This window comes from Pituophis catenifer, unplaced genomic scaffold, assembly GCF_029215685.1.
Source record: "Pituophis catenifer annectens isolate HBS135680 unplaced genomic scaffold, rPitCat1.0.hap2 SCAF_3, whole genome shotgun sequence".
NCBI lineage: Eukaryota > Metazoa > Chordata > Lepidosauria > Squamata > Colubridae > Pituophis > Pituophis catenifer.
Genome location: NW_027256883.1, coordinates 67,718,995 through 67,742,591, shown reverse-complemented (window position 1 = coordinate 67,742,591; position 23,597 = coordinate 67,718,995). Strand labels below are relative to the sequence as shown.

The 23,597-nt window shown below is 34.9% G+C and overlaps 1 protein-coding gene across 4 annotated transcripts in view; it reads left to right on the top strand.

Moving 5' to 3' along the window:
- Positions 1-23,597, top strand: part of ATXN1 (ataxin 1) — a 239,738-nt gene that overhangs the window by 119,868 nt on the left and 96,273 nt on the right. For all 4 annotated transcript variants that reach the window (XM_070940685.1, XM_070940682.1, XM_070940683.1 and 1 more), the window contains one exon: positions 10,890-10,964. The gene's annotated coding sequence lies outside the window, so the exon portion shown is untranslated. The remainder of the gene's footprint in view (positions 1-10,889; positions 10,965-23,597) is intronic.

The window sequence follows — 23,597 nt, the reverse complement described above, 5'->3', positions numbered from 1 at the left end:
ATATTTGATTATAACTTTTTGAAGGGCATGCCATATGAATTCCTTAATCATCATTTTTTTCTAAGTTTGAGGTGATGAATTGTTAATATATAATCTATTAATTAAATGGGCATGGCACACACATGTACAGTATATACATCACAAACGGGCATCTTACAAATCCTAAATTTTGTTTTTCTTTTGCATCTGAAGCCCCTTGTAATTTGGCTAACTAGCAGTGTGACTTCTTGCCATAATGAGAAAGGAAACACATTGAAAAAAAGTTTAAGATTTAAAAGATAACATATAGGTAGATCTGAACTTCCAGGATAGACTAGCTTCCTCCTGGTGTACGCTGGGCAACATGATTTTGTCTCAGCTAAACAGTCTACACATTCTGCCTACTGGACCTCCCGAGGATGCCCCAGCAAGAAGAAGAAGCATAAATACCAAAAATAAAAACAACAGTTAATGCTGTGTTCTGTTATGCCATACAAAATAAATCAATAAAAACTTCCAACCATAATTGAGATCAGAAATAGTAAATCATTGTATTCATTAAGTTGAGGCACCCATGTGATTTGATCTATCTTTTTAACATTTTTCCTGGCAATCATTAAATCATGGTTATCATTAAGCAAATCCGTTCTTCCAAATAGGTATCTTTTTGCTGGAAACTGGAAAAAACTGTCATGAATCGCAGTCATGTGACTTTGGGACACTGCAACTGGTCGCAAAAGTGAGCTAGTTGTCAAGTGCCCAAACTGCATTCATGTGACTCTGGGGAGGAAGACATTTTATAACAACTAGAAGTGCTTTATGGACCAAATGAGGTCTTTGGCCTTCCTCTTTCTGTCATCCCATTCACTTTTTCTTCACATATGTGTTTTGCAGTTCAGTCCTCATCTGTATATGCCCAAATTATCTCAATGTATTTCTTTCATATTGCTTACTCACTTTATGTTTGATTTGTCTTCATTCATGACCTATACATTCTTGACTTTCTGACCTTTCTTTGTTACTCAACAAACTTCTTAATGAAGCCATTTTCATGTCATTCAACTTATTTCTCTGTTTCTCCTGACATACTCCTTATTTCCATGTAATATTGGGTGCGCAGAAGCATATTCTCAGACACAGCCATCTTTCTTTTTTTGAGAAGCATTTAGTTCTCGTAACGGATTCTGTAATACCCACCACTTTCTGCCAGTTTTTGCACAGCTTAAAATTTCTCCATTCATTTCCCCATTTTAGCAAATCTTCTTGCTACTTGCTTTAATTTACATTTTTTATGTATAACTTGTAATAATTCACCCCACTTTCTCTTTGAAATGCAACCATTGTGCCAAGCTTCTTAACCAACAGCATTGCACTGTGCTGCTTATTAAGATGCACACACATTCACATCAATAATCAATACATATTTAACATCATAGCATTTATTCCTTATACATTAATCCTTAAATACATTAAATCACTAAGAAAACATGACACATCCTTGTCTTCACTCTGTGTTCAGTGTTGCAACCATTTTCATCATTTTATCACTCTGGTATAAGGAATCTCTGCTTGTAATTCTTTGTTGTAAAAAGGATGTGATGATGAAGTTCTTTGGGGCTCTTATGTTTTATGACACCAAGCTCAAAATATAAAATTACTGTTTTACGTTTTCACTGTTCATGCACATCTCAGAAAACATTGCTTTTGAAGTGGAGCAAAAAAAGATGAGCAGAAGTTTATTTATCATGAGCTGGAGGTAGATTAAAGACAACATCACATGTTCCCTTCCTTAAGAAACCATTAGTGCAGGACATGTGGATGAATGCTTACAGTCTTCAGTTGTAGCCTTCAGATCTAACTTCCTTCCTGTCATGCCTGTTCATTAGATGAAGGATATTTAGGCTGTCTTCTCTATCTGCACCACATTTATTTGCTTTTTTAAAATAGCTAACCAGCTAAGAAACAGATGTACCAGGGATGGAGGAATTGGGAGGAGCTGAATCAAAAGGGTTATGTTAATAAATATTTTTTAAAAATCACAGAAAGGTAAAAAAGATTATTTTTATTTTTATTCATCTGAAAAGTCACAAGAGAATAAAGATTCAGGCATTTCTTACAGCAGTGGGTAAAACAATTTCAGGTTTTAGTAACACGTAGGACATCTTGCAAAATACCCTCATGTACTCAAGGGCACACATTTTTGCAACATATACTGTTCACAGAAGACAGATTGATGTTAATTAGGAGTGGGTGGCATGCTAGTATAAAAATAAATTTCTTTTCTACAATGTTTTACTGGTAAAAATAGAATTATAATGTGATCATTGTATATGTGTGAACAAGTGGTGTACTTTTTCTATTTTATAATAGTATTAGGAATTTGCATAATTTATTTAGCAATATATGCATCAAGTTCTGAGCTCTCTTGTGAACATCTTACTATAATTATGTCAAATTTGATTCTGTTTTCGTGGAGTACATATATATTTTGTTAAAAAGATGTTCTTGAGAATCCAATAGGTGTTAAGAAAACTATTCTGGTTATAATCCTAAATGTTCTTATTTTGGAGAAAGTCTAATTGAACATAATTGGATTTCTGAGTAAAAGATGGATAGGATTGTGCTGTCACTTATATGCTTGCTGAAGTTTTTTTTCCCAGTTTACTATTATAAGAAATTTAGGAAAGTTCAATACATTCAACAGCTAAAAAGAGATTTCTCAAAGTTCAAATTCATCTTTATTATCCTTGGAAAATAAAAGGTGATGAATTACTTAATCTGCAAAATAAAGAGATAAACTGATATTTTAACAATGGAAAAGAATTATAGTGCCAGTGAAAGTAAGTGACACGTGATTGCTCAGCTGTTTTGCCCTTTATCTGTCCTACCCCATACTCTCCCAAAGTCTTAATGCTGCCACTTCCCATTTTTCCAAAATATCCTCATGGAATTTGGATAAGAAATTTCAAAAGGCTCATGGACCGTATCCTTCTCCTTTATATTACCATCATTTCTTTGATGTTGGAAATACAGAAGTATTTGTGTCTCACATTCTCAGCTCAAGGGCCAACCTCCCTACTCGTGATAGTAAGACAAAAGCAACAGTTATTGATTTCTTGATATTTTTGGGGGGGAGGGGTGTTGTGATTCGCCAGCAGCCTGAGGAGCTGGCAGTGGAGTTGGACAGTGAGGAAGCTGAGGAAGAACATGGGCCAGTCCTGGAGGCTGGGGAAGGCCCGGATGAGGGCTCTGCGTCGGAGGCAGAGAGCCAGGGCCATCTGGGAGTGATGTGTGGACTCCGGAGCCTCCAGAGGCTGACAGCAGAGAGGCAGAGGAACAGGAGGATCCTGTTCCTAGTGCACGCATGAGAAGAGCTGCCAGAGGGCAAGAGCAGCTAAAGAAAAAGGACGACTCGGGAGTAGGGCCAAAAGATGATTGGCCCCTCCCATAAGGCTTAAAAGACCAGCAACGGCTCTTGGGCTCTTTGTCGGAAAATAACGTTGATAGATTTGTTTCTTGTCTTGCTGCATTTATTTCTTGTCGGCGTCTTCTGCTTCTGAACTTTTGCCAAGAAAAGCCTTTGGCAGGTTGCCTAATTAGACCAAGGTTGGTGATAAGGCTGAAGAATTGTGTTATGAAGAATTTGTTTTGAATTAGTTTGGACTACGCTGAGAATGAATTAATTCTCAGCTGTTCTAATAAAGTCTGTTTGTTTCGAACTGTTTGCGTCTGATAATACCTATGTCAGTGCTTCAGCGCTGACATAGAAAGGAGAATTGGGGATCGGAAAGGGAGGGATTGGGGGGCAAAAGGTCAGTCTTGTCCGCATCGAGTCATGATCCGGTTGCTGTGCTCGAATAAAGAAAATATTTCCTTAAAGATTGGCAGTTTGGAAATTCATTTATTTTGAGATAGCATCGAAGTCTGACAACCTACTTGGGCCTGGGTCACAACAGGGGGGTAGCCTTTTGTCTGAATTATTTGCAACAAGATACCTGCAAGTTTTTCTTTGTCAGCAGCATCTGTCTTAAATAACTTCTTGGCCTCCATACTGTTCCAAATATTAAGGTATACTAATTGAAGAACCTCGCCTTCTTTTTGAATAAATATTCTAAATACAGTTTCTGTGAAACTGATAGCATCCAGTTGAATTTGCGAGTTTAATGTAACAATTCAGTTTAAACTTTTGAATGCAAACATTGAACAACAGCCTGTAATGGAGAAACATCAAACTCTTAAAACTGCTTCCCTTTTTTGGCCAAATGAAATAGAAAACAACAAGAATGATAGACTGTTTATGGGTTTCACTTGATTAGTTTCAGCAGGTTCACTATGAAGCACTTTCTAAAAATATTGTCCCTATGTATCATCAAAGGCAGAGATGGTAGGATTTAAGAAGAAACAGCCCAGCAACCTTCAAATTGCCCAACAGGGAGCTGATAGAGAAATCATTCCGAATCAATGCAAAAACAAATAATAATTTAAATTTATTTTAAAAATAAAAATTATTTTTAAAAAGTTAAGCTTTCCCTCCAAATTAAAGATTTTATCATTGCCTGACAATCTATTTTTCTGGGCTGGCATACTTGTTGGCAAGGTTCATTCTTATTCTAGCTTATTCTAGAATGATCTGATATGAGTAGCTTATGTAGCAATTAAAAACTTGGTGTTTATTATCACTGCTTTATATATAATACACTATTATGTAAAGCAAGGAGGATGCCCATAGGCATTTCAAAACCTTAAGATGTTACCATTGAAACTTAATAGAAAAAGTCTTTATTTCTCCAAAATAAAGGAAGAAATAAGAGCAGAAAGATTCTGGCAATCCACTAGAGTTTCTACCCTTAAACCTTCCAAACAAGGCCAAAATTGTATCATCAATGTCTGGATTGTCTTTCCCATCCATAAAATTGCAGAAAAAACACTAACTCTTTTGTCTGACATCAACAAACTTCCTGTAATGACATGTCTGATATTGCAGCTCATTTGAAGAGTGAGTTTCAGCTGTTGTCCCTCAGAAATTTGCTAACTCTTGAAATGAAGAAGTAATATAATATAATATAATATAATATAATATAATATAATATAATATAATATAATAATATAATATAATATAATATAATATAATATAATATAATATAATATAATATAATATAATATAATATAATATAATATAATATAATATAATATAATATAATATAATATATAAAATAATCTGAACTGAACGTGCTATATCAGACCCTCACATAATATATAAAACTGGATTTTACCCAGTTCCCCAACCCAAGTGCAGTGCCCTAATTTTCACAAGAACAGGACTACCCCAAATCGGGAAGCATGAACAGATGATTAAACTCTCTGGCAAAACCATCACATGACACAATCACTCATACATACACCCTTTGATAAGTTGAGTTGATCATTATATAATGCTATAATTAGGAACAAATTCCTCATTAGTCTTGTTGTAATGATTGGAATGCAATACTTCTTACAAATGTTTATAAAAGCCAGCAGCTTTCAACACAATATGTAAAAAGCATCATCAGTTGGATAGTGATGTAGGCACATAAATGTGGAAGTTGACTAAATTAGTCTATAGCACATTTACTAAAAATCTGACTACATAACTAATAGCTTTGGGAGCTGTGCAAGTGGGATTTATTTTCAGACTAAAATGTGGATATCATTTATTTAACATATGTTGGCTTAATTAATGTAAGAAACTTGGAATGAATGCGTGCATGAGTAAGTGAAGTTACAAAACAATGAGATATGTTAACTTTTGCACTCTTATGGACAAAAAACATTGTGGATTGATTCTCAGTTTGAGAAATGAATAATATAAGCTGTTGTAAAAGCATTATTTGACTCCCTTGCTATTTGGTCTCAGAACTGAAACAGATATGATAGCAACCACAGATAAACTGCTTGCCTATGTAAGTATTCTACATATGTTCAATCACTTTAAATGCATTTATCATGTGAGTTAGTCCATCTTCTTATGGGCAGTGATCTAATCTTAAATACTGTGCAACTCAACACCTAAATGATTGGGCTGACTCATAGAAAATGCCTCTTAGCCATCATACAGTAAATGCATTTGTGTACAAATCAGATTCATGGACACTTGAATTGATAATTGAAAGTATTTTAGCAGTGAATGGACCTTAGTCAAAAATTGAAAGAAGCATTGTAAGGAGGAATTGTAAGCCTTCAGTTGTATCAGCTGCCCTCACTTTATGATCAGCCATGAAAATCTAGGGACCACCATTGAGAATAGCTAGATTGATAAGTATGAAGTAGAGGAATTTCTTGATAATATTACCACATTTGTGGGTAAGATTGCCAACTTGGGGATAGTCGGATTCTATTAGAAAAACCATTAGAAAGAGCTTTAAAATAATCTGTTCTATAAGTTTTTAAAATAGTACTAGAAAGTACTATTACCTGTTGGGTAATCCTCCTTTCCACATATAATATAGACTGACCAGTTTTCCTTCTCTCATGATTTTCAGCAAAGCCCTGTGAAGCCTCCTCCCCCCCCTCCCCCAGAACTGCCTGCAAATTTCCTGGGAGGGATGGGAACAAAGGGAACTATGGACCACAAAGAAAACTCCCATTCTGTATCCCCCTTTTTTCCTTAGAAATTTCACTAAGACACTTAAGCATATTTGTGACTGGACAGATCAAATAACAACTCTGGGCTCATCTTTAAATAATAGGTGTTTTCAAACTTAACCAGAACAAATAGTAACCTATTTGGTTGTAGGGACGTATTATATTTATTATATATGCATTCATTTATAAAGGATTTTTTCTTTACAAAACAGTTATTGCTGAACAGCTTCTTAATTTTAGTCACTTGTTTCTGAAATGCTTGACATTCTCAGAATGTAAAAGCTAATTCTTGGCCTGAATACTTCATTAGCAATAAAATCTTCTTTTTGTTCAAAGCCTAAAATGCTTTCTGAATGAATTTTGCTTCTCAATAATTTGAGCTTTAAGAAGGAGAATAAAAGAGTACAAATAGGAGTGTTTCAAGTAACTCATAATTACATGTTAAAAATGTGTTATAGTTCATATAGGGTTCTCCTTATTCAACTCTGAAACTAAAGATAAATTCACCTTCATTAGCTGTTGAAATAAGCTGGGTGTGATTGTGCAAATCAGCAAAAAAAAAAAAAAAAAAGGTAATAGCTTGAAGAAAAGAATTTGTAGGAATGTACTAAGGGAATGATTTTACCTTATTCTAGCCTGGGAATCACATGATGAATATGTGATAGAATTTCAGTTGTATGTAATCATTGCTTCTTGTATACCATTCTTATGAATATTTTGAATATTTTATATTAACTTATAATATTTTAGAACAGATGATTACACAGTGAATAGTTCAATGAATTCTTATGATATGGGGAAAATATTTTATTTCTGGAAATCTAACAAAAAGTATACACTACAGGTATACACTTGCTAACTGTCTTGTTCAGTGACTATTCAAAGTTATGCCCTTTGCAGTGTTCTTTAGTCATATGCTCATTAATGTATGCTTCATCCTATTCCTTACCTGATGTTTTTCTTTCTTTCTTTTTTCTCCTTTACAGAATAGAGACATTGGAGAGGAAGATATTACAAGAGAATGAGCAGGCACACAGTGAAGAATACAGATTTAAAGTATTGCAGTGGCCCTGGCAGTGCTGAGCCCACTATACAAATATCCCAGTGTATTAGTCTCTTGTAATCCCTTCCTCTCCAGTGAATGTAAATATAGACATTAATTCTTTCTTGCTAATTATGCAGGGCCAGGTTGAGCATTCCCAAGAGTGGCCTTGCTAATCTTTGGTTACTTGTTAGAGCCAGAGAAGTTTGTTTGTGTATCAGCTTAATATGTTGACCCTTCAGTATGACGTGTATAATAGGGCAAAGGAAATGTGTTCATATGGATGGAATTAGATGATGGTTTACAATATTCAATAAATTCTTTAACTGAAGATCTTTTGGGAAAGTTTCTAGTTATAAGACTGGACTTCTTCCAATTTTAAAAAAAATCTGTGTTATGGTACTTGTATCTAAATCAGTCTGATAAAGGCTGTTTGCTTTGAGGGAACTGTAGTCTATCCCAAAGGTACTTTTTCAAGAGGCAACTGAACTTTCTGATTTTTCTTTGAAGATGTTTCACTTCTCATCCAAGAAGCTTCTTGGATGAGAAGCAGGGTGAAATGCTCCTGGTTCGGACCGGATCACCCGATCCGGTAGCGATGGTGGCGGGTGGTTCGGAGAACCGGTAGCAAAAATCCCTGCCCTGCCTCCCATGCCTAGCTGAGCCGGACGATCATCAGAGGCTTTTTTAAAAAAAACTTTTGAAAACATTTTTTCTTCGGCCAAAAAAATGCTTTTAAAAGTTTAAAAAAAAAGCCTCTATGATCTCCCGGCTCAGCTGGGATCGTCAGAGCCTTTTAAAAGTATTTTTTCTACAACCTCTTCAGCCGAAGAGAAAAAATATTTTAAAAAGTAAAAAAAAAAAAAAAGTTGGCCACACCTACCCAGTCACATCACCACCACCCCACCAAGCCATGCCCACAGAACCGGTAGAAACAAATTTTACATTTCACCACTGATGAGAAGCAAAACGTCTTCAAAGAAAACCCAGAAAGTTCAGTTGCCTCTTGAAAAAGCACCTTTGGGACAACCATGACCTGGATGACTGAGAATCTCCATAGTCTACTGTAGTCTACTTTTCATTTACCTATTTATTTACAGAATGTAAAATAAACTTTGCCTTATAGTAAAATAAATAATTTAAAAAGATTGATTTATTTGTGAACCACATATTTTGTTTTTAATAGTGGAATAGTTTTTATTATGAATAACATGGTAATTGCAAGCATGGACCATTATTATTGATCAATGAGGTAATTCTCCTACAGATGGATAGAGAAAAATGATGTAATTTTTATTAAGTTACCAAAGACAATGACTTTGAGAGATATCAGATGATAGGAGTAAGAACATTGTTCTTAAAATGTTCCTTTAATGATAATATTTAAGTTAGTGGCAAACTGAAGGCAGTTTAATTATCATTCAACAGGTGCAACATTTTCTTATGAGTAAGACAGCGCTTTTAAGTGATCTCATATTTCATCATTTTTTTGTGTTTTTACTGTCTCAGTCATAATTCCTGCATAAAGATTGTTTCCATTTACTTGAAACAATTCTAAATTGTTTAAAATTCATAAGCATTATATATAAAAATTTTTGTTGCATTGAATGAACATGGAGAGAAATGTGAAGAGAAGTGTTGAATCAGTTTGTGTGACAATTAAGCATGCCTACACGGAACTAAATACTATGAAAATTGCTCATAATTCTATTCAAGTAAGAGTGTGCATGGCGGAAAATGGACAGAAAATGATCCTTACATGCTTTTAGAAACTATATTAAGAGCACAGCAGGATAATTGATCTATGTTAGCAGAAAATAGGTGAATTTTCACTAAATAAGCACACTGATGATGTAAAAAAACTCCTTATGAGGTGGGGGGAAGGGGGGGGATTTGTTTGTAAACATTTTAAAACTTTTCAATAAAAAACTCCTTATGAATAAATGAACAGTAACAGTTCTATCTAAATGTACTGCTATAAGAGTATCAAAAGTATTGAGGTAAGTTAGGTACTAATCATGCTGGCTGAGAATTTTTTAAAAAAATTATGTTCTAATTGCCGAAAGAGGATTGAGGTTCACATTTACTTTTATTAATTTATTTACCCAATTTTTATCCTGCTCATCTCACCATGCAAGGTGACACTGAGTACATCACTCAAAAGCATCAGTATTTAAACTCAGAGGACACTGTATTACACTAAAATGTTTGAACAGAAGCTTATGCATCAATCAGTATATTATAAATACTTCAGAGGAAGATAGGATTCTTTCTCTCCATCCCTAGAGCTACAGGTAGTCCTCAACTTACAACAGTTCATTTAGTGACTGTTGGAAGTTACAACACCACTGAAAAAGTGACTTATGACTGCTTTTCACACTTGCGACTGTTGCAGCATCCCCATGGTCATGTGATAAAAATTCAGACGCTTGGCAGCCGATTCACGTTTATGACCATTGTAGTGTCCCAGTGACATGTGATCACTTCTTGTGATTTTCTGACAAGCAATGTCAGTGGGAAAACCAGATTCACTTAACAACCATGTTACTAACTGAACAACTGCAGAGATTCATTTTACAACTGTGGCAAGAAAGGTTGCAAAATGGAGCAAAATTCACTTAACAAATGTTTCACTTAGCAACAAAAATTTTGGGCTCAGTTGTGATTATAAATTGAGGACTACATGTATTTGCAGTAGTTAGAGACCATGGTTGGGGACTTCTTGGTCTATAATGCAGTGAGGAATTAGCAATACTGACTAACACTGTTGGTTTGTGTTCTATCTGGGTTTTAAAAGATCAAGCATTTAAGAAAGTACCTAATTGCATTTGATCTGTGTCTTTGATTTGTACTGTGAATATCCAGTACATCTCAGGATATTATTACAGAGAACAGGCAAAAAAATATTTCTTTTGTTCTAACAGTTGCAAAACTTAATTGTACATGTATTTTCAGTGCTTTTCATGATTCATAGAAAAGTCTTTAGGAGATTTTTATGTTATTTTATCTACTGTTTTACTCTTGTTCAAATTTTTTTTATCATTTATGTCAATAATTAAATTGTTATGGTATAATTGTTTCATAATGACCCACTTAAAAATTCTTTATTTTAATAATTATTTTTATTCAAATGCAATAGCCATTAATGAAGAAAAATAATTCAATACTCATTGATATGCTTTGTTCCATTACAAGTGGTAAAAAATAAGAAAATAAGGTAATATACATTATCTTCTTCCTGCAGGTGAGAAGAGCAGATGGTGTGCAGATTTATTTGAATACCAAGCAGAAAATTCTGAAGATTGCTCAGTGTGATATGGTAAGCATGTACACATTTCCCTTCTTTTAATAACAATTGTATCTACCAAGAAAATATCATTATCTTCTAATGATGATGAGCAAATTAGAAGTGAAAAAAAACTCTTTATAAGAATTTTACTCTAATTCAACATACATAATCTATGACTTTGCTGTCATTCTGTGTCTACACAAAGACTTAATGTGAGAGTCATGGGGGTGGATATGTATTTTTCTCTTGAGAGGGCAGGGCACACCCTTTGTATGGCTCCAGTTATATTTTTACAGCCTCTGAAGCCTCATAAGATCTCATGACTGAGATATAGAAGTAAAACAACTCTTTGCAGTGACATTTTCCCCCCTGTTCATAGCATGGAACACTAATCTCTGCATCTCTGCTAGGCTATTGCCATTGATTCCTCTTTTTTAAAGAACCTCAACAAATGTCTAAAATCAACTGAAAAATTCAACCCAATAACCTATGACCTTTGCAAGCCAACTTATTTTTTTTAAAGTAAAAGAAATGGAAGAATGAGTATGATATATGAATGTCCACATGCTCTTGTTGCATTCTTACATAAACGGTGCCATTAATACTGACCTACTGATCTGTCTGAAAGAGAGTTCAGGTAGAAGATTATTATTTGAACAGCAGCAGCTGGTAACACAGAGTTGAAAGGATTTGATGGTTTGCAAGACCTGTTTATAGTTAATTGAAGGTTCAAATTCTTGCACTTCTTTCAGTTCTCATGCACTGTAATGGTTGGAAATCAATCTTCTTTGGGAAGGACAGACTGCTCGTCTATTGCTTTGTTAATGACTTAATCTGGTATTGGGCTTTTTTCTTGTGAACATGAAAAATTGGCTCCTCTGCATACCATAATCAATGATTATGGTCTAAAAGAACTAGGCGGGGTACATCTAGTATCTTTATACATATCTTAATTAAAAAAAAAATTAAAAAAAAATTAAATTTGAAGGGATTTTAAAAAAATCCCTTCAAACTAATTATTTTGAATTCCACCAAGAACATTTGCAGGACTGAGGACTGAAGTTTGTTCTTATTCTTCAACTTTAAGCCTGTGATTTTGATACACATTCTATATTTTCTTTAATCTGGAGGTATTTGGATTTATAAATTAGTGGCTGAAACACCAGGAGTCTTTAGTGCTCTAACTTTTATATTAACTGTCCCTTTTTTCCCCCTTTACTTCCAATATAAACCTAAAAATAGCTGCACTGTCAACTAGCAACGGAACTTGTATACCATGTTGTAATATGAAAGACCCTCTTCTTCAAAAGTTTGTGTTTAATTTTACATTCTGACCAGGAAGAAGATGAAGATATCATGTGACTGTGACTAATTTATTATTTCGAGTCAGTAATAAATAATTTATTATTAATAATTTATCCTGCGTGAGCTGCACTGGCTCCCGGTGGTCTTCCGGGTGCGCTTCAAGGTTTTGGTCACCACCTTTAAAGCGCTCCATGACTTAGGACCTGGGTACTTGCGGGACTGCCTACTACCACCAATAGCCTCCCACCGGCCGGTATGCTCTCATAGAGAGGGGCTCCTCCGGGTGCCGTCGGCCAAACAATGTCGACTGGCGGCCCCCAGGGGGAGAGCCTTCTCTGGGGGGCACCTACTACCTGGAACGAGCTCCCCCCGGAGATACGGAGAATCCCGGATCTGCGCACCTTCCGCCGTGCTCTTAAGACCTTTTTATTCCACCAGGCGGGCCTGGCCTAACTTTCTCCCTCTTTTTAAATAATTTTTTAATATTTTTTAATATTTTTAATATTCAAAGTTTAATTTGTTTTAAATTGATTGGGGGTTTTAATCTGTCTGGGCCAAACTATTTAGTTTGATTTTATTTCTGCTTTTTAAATTTTGTATGTATGATTTTATTGTTGGCTGTTCACCGCCCTGAGTCCTTCGGGAGTAGGGCGGTATATAAATCAAATAAAAGTAAAGTAAAGTAATTGAACACAAAGTCTAGTAATTTAGCACTGTTATAAATGTGGTTGAAATATATTTTGTAGTTAAACAACTGTGCAAGTGGTGATGGGCTAAATATTCATTTTTCTAACTATAACTTTTAAATTTCAGTTTATAGATACATGTTTCCAGGAAAAGTATTTCCCAATTTTTAAGTTCTCAAACTTGTAAGTTTGAGGCTGAGAGATAACATTGTGTTTAATGCTACTGATGAATTCATGTGAGACAACAGGTTTTTAATTGCTCACCTTGTATACTACTACTCAATTACATCATTTGGTTAAAACTTATAATACTATTTTAAATGAATGTAAAAGTAGAATTATGGAAATAATTCTGGAGCTATTTGGAATTATAAATTAGCAACTTTTACTTGACAAGGAGTTGAAAAAGTAATATACAAACTTGTCTTCACGCAGTCTGAAACTTATACAAATTTGAAGGCTGCTTTTTTTTTTTTTTTTTATTGCAAAAGTTTTACAATTACATTTTCACCCCCTTTTTCACCCCCCACCTCCCGCCCCAAACCTCCCATCCTCCCTAACCCTCCCTAACCCTCCCCCCCCAGACTTCCCTATTACTTACTCATAACTAATGACACTAATATATAAGCCTGAACCCGTCCCTCCCCCTATAAAATTTTTCCTCATTATCCCTTTGCATTAAAATATTTCTAATACATTATTTTCAAATAAAAGCTATTTGATACTTTCTAGTTTGATATTTGTTCTGAACATATTCTATCCACCTTTTCCATTCCCATTCATAAGTCTCTTGTGAACAATCTTTTAAATACGCTGAAATCTTCGCCATCTCTGCAAAACTGGCCATCTTCACAGTCCATTCCTCGATAGTGGGCAAAGCTTCATTCTTCCAGTATTTACCTATCAACAGTCTTGCTGCTGTTATCATATACAATATCAATTTTGTTTCACCCAATGTAAAACCCTTAACTATACCCAATAAAAACAGTTGTGGAGAAAACTGAATTTTTTTCTTCAAAACATTCTGCATGACCCACCAAATTTTTATCCAAAAAGCCTTAACTTTCCTACAGGTCCACCAAACATGATAATACGTAGCATCCAAACATTCGCATCTCCAACATTTTGGCTGAACATTAGGGTACATACATGACAACTTTTTGGGATCTAAATGCCATCTATAAAACATTTTATAGAAATTTTCCCTCAGATTCTGCGACTGTGTAAATTTAACATTCTGAACCCAAATTTTTTCCCATGTTTCCAACATCACTGGTTCTTCAAAATTTTGTGCCCACTTAATCATACAATCTTTAACTAATTCGGTTTCTGAGTCCCTTTCTAGCAAAACATTATAAAGCCTTTTAATATGCATTGGACCTTTCTCTTTTATGTGTCTAACCAATTCTTCCTCATGCAACATAATACCAGTTTTTTGGTCCTCTTTCCATCTCAATTGTAATTGATTATATTGTAACCAAGTTAGATTAAGTCCTTCATCCAACAGTGTCTGTAATGTCTTCAGCTGCCATCTGCCCGCATCTGTAAAAAGAACCTCTTTATATAAAAACCCCCCGAGTGACATTATATTTGTATTCCACAAAGTATGACCAAGATCCAACCATAGCGGTATTTTGTAATCCCATTTGAGTCGGTGCTTCTTCCAAACTCTCATCAAGGAGTCTCTAAGTATATGGCTTTTAAATACTTTATCTACTTTGTCGTCATAAAATAAATAAGCATGCCATCCAAATTCGAGATCAAAACTTTCTGCGTTTAGTATTCCAGTCTTTTTACTTCCAAACCAATCACTTGTTAAAGTTAAAGCTGCAGCATCATAATATAACTGTAGGTTTGGGAGTTTAAGGCCTCCTCTTTCTGGAACATCTTGCATAATTTTCAGTTTCACTCTCGGCTTCTTCTCGTTCCAGACAAACTTATTCACACCAGACTGCCAAACTTTCAATTGTTTATCACTTTTAAGCACCGGAATCATTTGAAATAAAAACAGAAGTCTTGGCAAAATATTCATCTTAACTGCTGCTATTCTTCCAAGTAAAGACAGTTGCAGCTTTTTCCAGGTCTCCATATCTTTCTGAACCTCTCGCCACAACACCTCATAATTATTTTGAAACAATTTCAAATTTGATTCTGCAACCTGAACTCCAAGATATTTTACCTTAGGTACAATTTCAAAACCTGCCCTCCTTTCAAGCTCATATTTACGATCTTGTGTCATATTTTTAACTATCATTTTGGTCTTTTTTGAATTCAGTCTAAAACCTGAAACTCTACCATAATCTTGTATAATGTCATTCATCAAGATTATTGATTCCATTGGTTGTGATAGGGTAACCACCAGATCATCTGCAAATGCCTTTATTCTGTAATCCTCTTGCCTTATCATTATACCTTTCAAAATTTTTGAGTCCCGTATTGTGTTTAACAAGACTTCCAATGTTAAAATAAATAAAAGTGGGGACAACGGACATCCCTGTCTTGTTCCTTTTTCAATTTTAAACTCTGTCGTCAAACTTCCATTAATAATAATCTGTGCCTTTTGCTCTTGATAAATTGCTGAGATTGCCTGTATAAATTGGTCCCCAAAGTTCATCTTTTTTAAAGTCTTTAATAGAAAATTCCAATCCACTCTATCAAAGGCCTTCTCTGCATCCAAAAAAGCCAGCACTGCAGGAATCTGTTTATTCTTATCAAGATATTCCAATAAATCTATTACTTGCCTTACATTGTCCTTCATATATCTGCCTTCAATAAATCCCGCTTGGTCCTCATGAATCACCTTTTGAATTACTGGCATCAATCTGTTGGCTAATACCTTCGCATAAATTTTATAGTCTGTATTCAAAAGAGATATTGGTCTATAATTCTCTGGTTTTTTAGGACCAACTTGTTCTTTTGGTATCAAAGATATATAAGCAGTTGTCCAAGATGGGGGTATTTTACCCCCTTGTTGAATGTTACAAAATAAGTCTCTAAGTTGTCCCACCATTTCAGCTTGCAAAGTTTTATAATACACTGCAGTCAGACCATCCGTGCCAGGAGCTTTGGCTGTTTTTAACTGTTTAATTGCTGCTGTTATCTCCTCCTCTGTTATGGGATAATTCATTCTTTCCTTTTGTTGATCGGTAATTTTTGTAATTCTCTTATCATTTAAATATTTTTCTATAAGTCCATTCTGCACCTCTTCTTTAGCATATAATTTAGTATAATAATCCACAAAAGCTTCTTTAATTAATTTTTGTTGAAAGATTTCTTTCCCGCCAATATCAATACTATCAATAGTCCGTATACTTTGTTTTTTCCTCAATGTGTAAGCCAACCATCTGCCCGGTTTGTTAGCGTTGCAAAATGTATTATGCTTCGCATATTGTAGGCTTGTTGCAACTTGTTCCGCCATAAGCATTTGAAATTGGTCCTTCAAAAGTTTTATAGCACCTCGAATTCTTTCATCTGTTGGATTTTTAATAAGTAGCTGTTCTTTATTCTTTATTTCCATTTCCAACTCGATTCTTTTCTTTTGTCGGAACTGTCTATGTTTAGAGTTCATATAGATAAGTACCCCTCTCATATAAGCTTTACTTGCATCCCAAACAATTTCGATTGGAGTACCTTTATTCAAATTTATTTCAAAAAATTCTTTCAAGTGCTTTTTAAGTTCTATTATATTTTTTTCGTATCTAAACAAGTTCTCATTTAATCTCCAGGAGCGTCTCTCAACCTTATCCATCTCAATTTCTATCCATACAGGGCTATGGTCAGTCAAAGTTCTTGGAAAAATCTTTGTTCTTTTGGTCTTAACAAGTAGATCATTTGACAACAGGATAAAGTCAATCCTAGAAAAAGATCTATGTCTATCAGAAAAAAAAGTGTAATCCAATACATTTGAATTATGTATTCTCCAAACATCTTTTAATTCCATATCTTCTTTCATATCAAAAAAAGTCTGTGGTAGTCTAATTCTAGACTTTGCCAAGCTCTTTTTATCTAATTTAGAATCAATTACTCCATTCCAGTCTCCCATAATTAAAATAGATCTATAGTCCCATTGCAATATTTTAGTATATAATATCTTATAAAAATAATCCTGTTGTTGGTTGGGAGCATAAATTCCAATCAAAAGAATTGGTCCATTTGCTGTAAGCAATTCAATTGCTACAAACCTACCTTCTTGATCTGCTTCTATAACTTTCGCTGTTAATTTTTTATTTACATAGATAACCACACCATTCTTTTTCTGCGATGTCGAAGATATAAAATGTAATCCTAATTTTGAGTTTATCAAATATTTTTGATCTTGAGTAGTTATATGCGTTTCTTGTAAACATATTATATCATTATTAAATTGTTTCAAATATGTAAATATTTTCTTCCTTTTCTGTGCTGAATTCAACCCATTGACATTCCAAGATAGACACTTAAAGGTCATCGGCCTCTTTCTGGAGCGCGGAGCAATATCTTTGAAGTTCCTCCGAAAGCTTCGATCTCGCTCCTCCCATAGCGCCACTCTCTTGTACGGTACTCTTAACTGCCTTCTTGTCTTGTCTTTCCTGTTGTTGTTGTTGCTGTTGTTTAAATAGCTTAGATTGAGCTCTAGTTATACGTTGATCTTTCACTTCAGCCAACTGAATCAAATCCAAAATTGGAGAAGAATCCAGCAAGGGCTCACTCAAAAAACCTCCTTCTGCACCTTGCACTGTTTCTAATTCCTGCTTAGACTGTTCTTCCAATTGCCTCTCTTCACTCTCCTTAATCTCCAAAACTGTAGATGTACGTGGAGATGGAGTTCTTTCCTTAAGTATAGTACTATAAAAATGTTGTGCCTTCTCCACGGTATTCAGCCGATATCCTTCTCCCTTGTATCTAAAAATTATCCCAGCTGGTGCATCCCACCGGAAAGGTATCTGTAAATTTTTCAATTCCTTAACAAGAAAACCAAATTCTTTTCTAGCTTTCAGCATTTTAGGAGGTAATTCTTTAAAAATTTCAAGTCGTGAGCCCCCCACTTGTATAGAAGTATGAAAAGATTTTTGCAGGATATGATTTCTAATTTCTCTATCAGTGAAATATATCACCACATCTCTAGGCAGTTGTCTTTGTCTGGCCACCCAAGAGTTGACTCTGTAAATTTTATCTATTTTGTGAAATACCAAATCAGGACTAGCTTGTAAAATCTTAGCCAAGGCTTCAGAGCAAACTTGTCTCAAGTCCTGTCTCTCCTCCTCTCGAATTCCCCGAAGCCGTATAGCAAATTCCATCGCCCGGAATTGTATCATAACAATCTCATCTTCAATTCTCTGCATTTTATTGTCAACTTCATCAATTTTATAATCATTGTCTTTCATCTTGACATTAACTTCTGATTTAAATTCTTCAACTTTAAAATCAACTTTCCCAATAAATTCTACCAGGCCAGACGCCACTTCTGATATTTTTTTGATCACCTTTTTTTGATTCTGATTCACCATGTCTTTAACTTCATTAATTTCCTGCATAAATTCCTGATGTGATTTTTGAAGTTTATCATCTATCTCCTGTTGGGATTTTTGAAATTTGTCATCCAAAGTTTTAGAAATAAATTCTTTTAAATCTCCCACATCAAATTCTTTTTTCTGAGTTTGTAACTGTTGAGCAGGGGGAGGTTGCTTTTCATGTTTGTGTGTGGGGGATCCCCCCCCTGACGCCTTCCCTTCCTGCTTCTTTGAAGCCATCCTGGCTCGTGATCTAGTTTTTCTGAAAAGGGAGGTTCCTTTTCCTTTCCCTCCTGCACAAAGACTTCTAAAAAAGTCCCCCAGATTTAATCAAATAAAGACTTAAATAAAGCAAAGTCCAGTATTAAAAAAGGAGAAATTATTGTTTCTCTTTTAACAAGCAGGGCAACTTTGTAACAACTTGGAAACTTTGTAACAAAACAAGATAACTTCACCAATCCACTTTCACTGGCTCGTTAACTCAGAGGCTAGGCGCCATATTTTTTTCTTTTCAAAGCACTTTCACTCACTCGCATTTCTCAAATTGAAAGTCAATAAAGTGCTGATACTTGCGTTTCCAAATTTCAGGCTTCAGATAGTTTCGCTGTTTATTAAAGCCGGTTCTTTCGCTTTAAGTTTCCTGCAGCCGGCTTGTTCTGCAGAGGCAGAATCGTCCCACGTCGCCCGGAGTTTCAGCAGGCTGGAAGGGAGCCACGCCTGTTCTCTCCCCAGAAACTTCCCTGGGGGGTCACAGGGGCTCAACCAGTGCCCTGCGATCTCTCTTCTTCAATCCTTTAGGATCTAGAAGTTTTCGAGCCGCTTCTTCGTTTCGAAGCGGCTCTACAGGCGGCGGGGCTGGCGGAGCTTCAAAGAGCGCCGCCGACGCCGGAGACAAGGAAACCGGAAGTCAAATTTGGCTGAGAGATAACATTGTGTTTAATGCTACTGATGAATTCATGTGAGACAACAGGTTTTTAATTGCTCACCTTGTATACTACTACTCAATTACATCATTTGGTTAAAACTTATAATACTATTTTAAATGAATGTAAAAGTAGAATTATGGAAATAATTCTGGAGCTATTTGGAATTATAAATTAGCAACTTTTACTTGACAAGGAGTTGAAAAAGTAATATACAAACTTGTCTTCACGCAGTCTGAAACTTATACAAATTTGAAGGCTGCTTATTGAATTAATGTTCAATGGAAGGGTTTACTAAGTGTAGCTATTTTTCAATTTTCTCATATGTAGAATTGAGTAATAGAACTTTATTCTGTTTCTTAAAATTTGTTGTAACATTTAGCTGCATGTGCAGTTAGCATTGGGTCCCTCAGGCACATTATAGGTCAGCATTTTCAAAGCCTGAATGTAGTAAATTAGGAATCATATTTTATGTACAAGTAAATTCCAGTTTCAAAATTATGAGTTTGCTATATCAACAAATACTTCATTTATTGCAGCAAAGGGAAAATAGATTGCTCAGTGCAATATTTATTTTGACGCATGGCCAACTGATGTTACCCTTGCATAAATGGGTTTCTTTCCTGTTAACTCTTCAGTGCTTTTCAGTTTAAAAAAAATCATGTCTAGGAAATAGCTCAAACACAAGCCAAATTTCATGTTTTATTTTTGTCTTCCATTATGAGGAATTGCCTCAGATATTGTTAGACTTAAACTTTGGATCCTTTCTTCCTTACTTTTTGAAGATATACTAGACAGCACTAAACTAAATATTAGATATAAGTCCTCCAAAGTTTGCCTATCCCTGATATAAACATTATTCAAGTATAGGTGCCACATTCCACTTTATGCTACTTTATTTTCTAGATGCATTGTCTGTTAATTGTGCTACATCGAATCACAAGTTGTGAGATAATAATCAGCATATTCTATAGGTCCAGAGTGTAATGACTTTACTTGCTACTTTGCTGCGGTGAACAGTGAACTGATATGTGATAAACTAGATTCAAATCTAGGATCACATAGTTCTGCTTCGATTCTAATTAGAAATAAAATGCTGAAATCCATTTATTTTCTTTTGTCCTCGTGTGATATTTCAAATTGTGGGAACAAACATTTATGTTTTGCCTGTTTCCCAAGAATGAGTTTAGGATTGGGAGGAAGAAAAGATTTTGGCTTGTGCTGCATATTATATATATAAAATAAAATCTGGGGTGAGAAACTTTTCCCCTTCAAAGAGAAAGACTAGGCAGAAGGTTTAAGATAAATATTCCTTGAGTCAAGCTTAATGACATTTTAGTTCGCAGTGCCACCTCTTATTTTAGGGGCACTACTACTGTCTTCAACTTCAATTTGTAAGAGAGTTAAGTCTCCCACTGCTTATGTTGCCTTTCTGGTAATTAAAAGGCAAAAATGGGGGGGGGGGAATAAATATTTTATTTCATTTCCTGGCTGCAGAACTTAGTGGATAGGCAATTTGGCCTTTCTTTGGGAGATAGACCAATATTACACAAGATAATCAGATTCACGTTTTATTACAAAATCATAAAATACAAAATACAGAAATCCCTGTTCAACATTAAATGTCCAATTGTGGACATTTATGTTAAAAAACAAATATAACATGATAAAAAGGCAGATATATAAGAAAGACAGTATAATGCTCCAAATAAAGTACTGTACAAAATAGTTGTCAATTAATATGAATTTTATATCCCTAACATCCCAATAGAGACACTAAATCTAACAAATATTTATGGTTGAAATATAATTCAAGGCTGAACATTAAAAATCCAGCTCCTAATTTATACAAAGATTAACAATTCATAAATAAATAAACATAGCACAAACACAATGAGGAGAAATAAAAATCTTAATGGAAGTTGTCCATTGGACTTTTTACCTTTTTCTACAGAAGGTATTTTTTAACAGACAATGCTTTTGCTTTTTAATTTCTCTGTATTTGCCCACATATTTCTGGAGTTGTGTGGAAGACTATTTGGGGGGGGGGGGGACTATTTTTCCAACCTGGCAACTTTTGCCTTGCCCTAAACAATTTAGGTCCTGAAGAGAAGGAATATGAGGGGAATCTTTTCCTCTACATGGCAGGCAGCATCTCTTCCACAGAAAGTATATGAAATATGCTATTTGCCTAATATAGAGGTAGGGAACTATGGCCCTCTTACAATCTGTGAACTTCAGCTCCCAGAATTCCTGAGCTACCATGGCTGCCTCAGGAATTCTGGGAATTGAAGTTCACAGATCGTAAAAGGGCCATGGTTCGCCATCCCTTGCCTAAGAGGTTGTACATGAGGGGTGTCTGAATTCTGCTGGCTGGAAAGGGAACATTTCAGATTAGGGACATACTGCCAAAGGGGTACTACTAAGGGAACATTCTGATTAAGCATTGGTTTGTATCCAGTTATATAGTTCATATAGCCATGTTAGGAATGTACCAACATTCCTTCTCCAATAGCTACTTTAGGAGAAAGTGAGAAAGATATATCCTGAACTTTGCAGATCGGCCTTTCAAACCTCAAAATTGGATTAATTGATAGCCACTTAACCATATAAACACCACTGAAAATTTTCCCATGAACTCTGAATAATTTCCCATTGTAAACTGTTTGTTTTCGTAAACTTTGGGATATTATAAATCTGTATGCCAAACATTACTGTGATTCATTATGAGCAGTGAAACAATTAAAAGTTCTGGCAAGTTAATTTTGCCATGATAGCACACGCGAGAATGCTTCTGCACCATAATAATAGCAACATGGTGCAAAACAAAACAGTTGGATGGTAAAAGTTATGAGGTTCCAGTATGCAGAAATAAAATCCTTCCTTATCCAATCCTAGGTGCAGAGATAAAAAGCAGGTGACACAGATGCTTCTTAACATCTTACAACTTAACAGTTTGGGCTGTTTAATTTTCTTCTTGTGTTTTGCTTCCAATTTAAGTGTCAAATATTACTGTAATGCTTTGTGTAGGCATTGGCACATTGTTGTGTTTGCATAGCTGTTCTAGATTAGAAACAGCAAAAGAATAAATGCTGGAGAAAGATAAATTGTCTCTTGGTCAGAAGTGAGATTAAAGAGCTTTCTTTTTTCCTCTCTCTTACCTATTCACCATTGTGCTATAAAATAAGCCACTTAAATAATATAACAGCACAAAACCAAAATGAACCAGGGAATGTAAAATTGTTTCTCTCTGCTTAGTAGTCTTCATGGTTAATAATAACACTAATGAATCACAGCAGTGTAAGGAAATATGGTTGTGGTATTCGAAATTATAGTAAGGTTTACAATGAAATATAGTACTGTCTAAATTAAGATTCTAAATATTTAATGAATTGTGGGTAAGGTTCAATGCACATGGTCGCACTATCAGTGATTCTGATTTGTAAACTTTTTCTTGTTCATTAAAAGATAAAAATATGGCTTTGTTTTTAAGAGAAAAATGCATTTTCTTGTTAGTATCTAATTACAATTTGAGCTAAATCTCTGTGAATATAGATTAACTGTCAGGTGTAATAAAAGAGAGAGGCAACACTTTTGTAAAATTGATGAGATTGCAGAGTAAGAAGGATTTTCTTCTAAATTTGAAGTGTGGTTGCATATGTCATTTTTTAAACAAAAATTTGAGAAGTCTTCAGGTTTCAGAGTACACTAATCACAGCACATAGGGAATGATTTCGAAGTATAAAGCTTTGTGGAAAAGAAATTGACAGCTTCTGTATAATTGAGTGAGGTGCAAAACTCAACTCTGACACTTTCTTATCAACAAGTGTCACATGGTTGAGATAAGAGTGGTATATAGAATATAAAGAATTGAATGTTGATGAAGTAAGTTATAATTTTACTGTCCTTTATGAAGAGCTGTTGTTAAGAATCCAAAAAGAACCTGAACTATTCAAGGTATTTTATTTTTTACAACATAAGGAAATGCAACAAAACAATGCTCCATTTTAATAAGGGAAAATATCTTCATTACTGTATCTCCATACACACAAGGCCAGTTTTGTTAAGTCAATTCCTTCAGCTTTCCTGCCTGCAAATTGACTCCTAGATGATGACATTTTCCCTGCATTGCTCCATTGTTCCCAGATTGCAGACATTTAATGCCAGTTACTTATTTAAGGAGTCTGAGTTTGCAATTCATGACAACAATGGCAAGAGTGGTAACTGAAGAGCTTTCTGTTTTTAGAAAGCCTTTGTTGT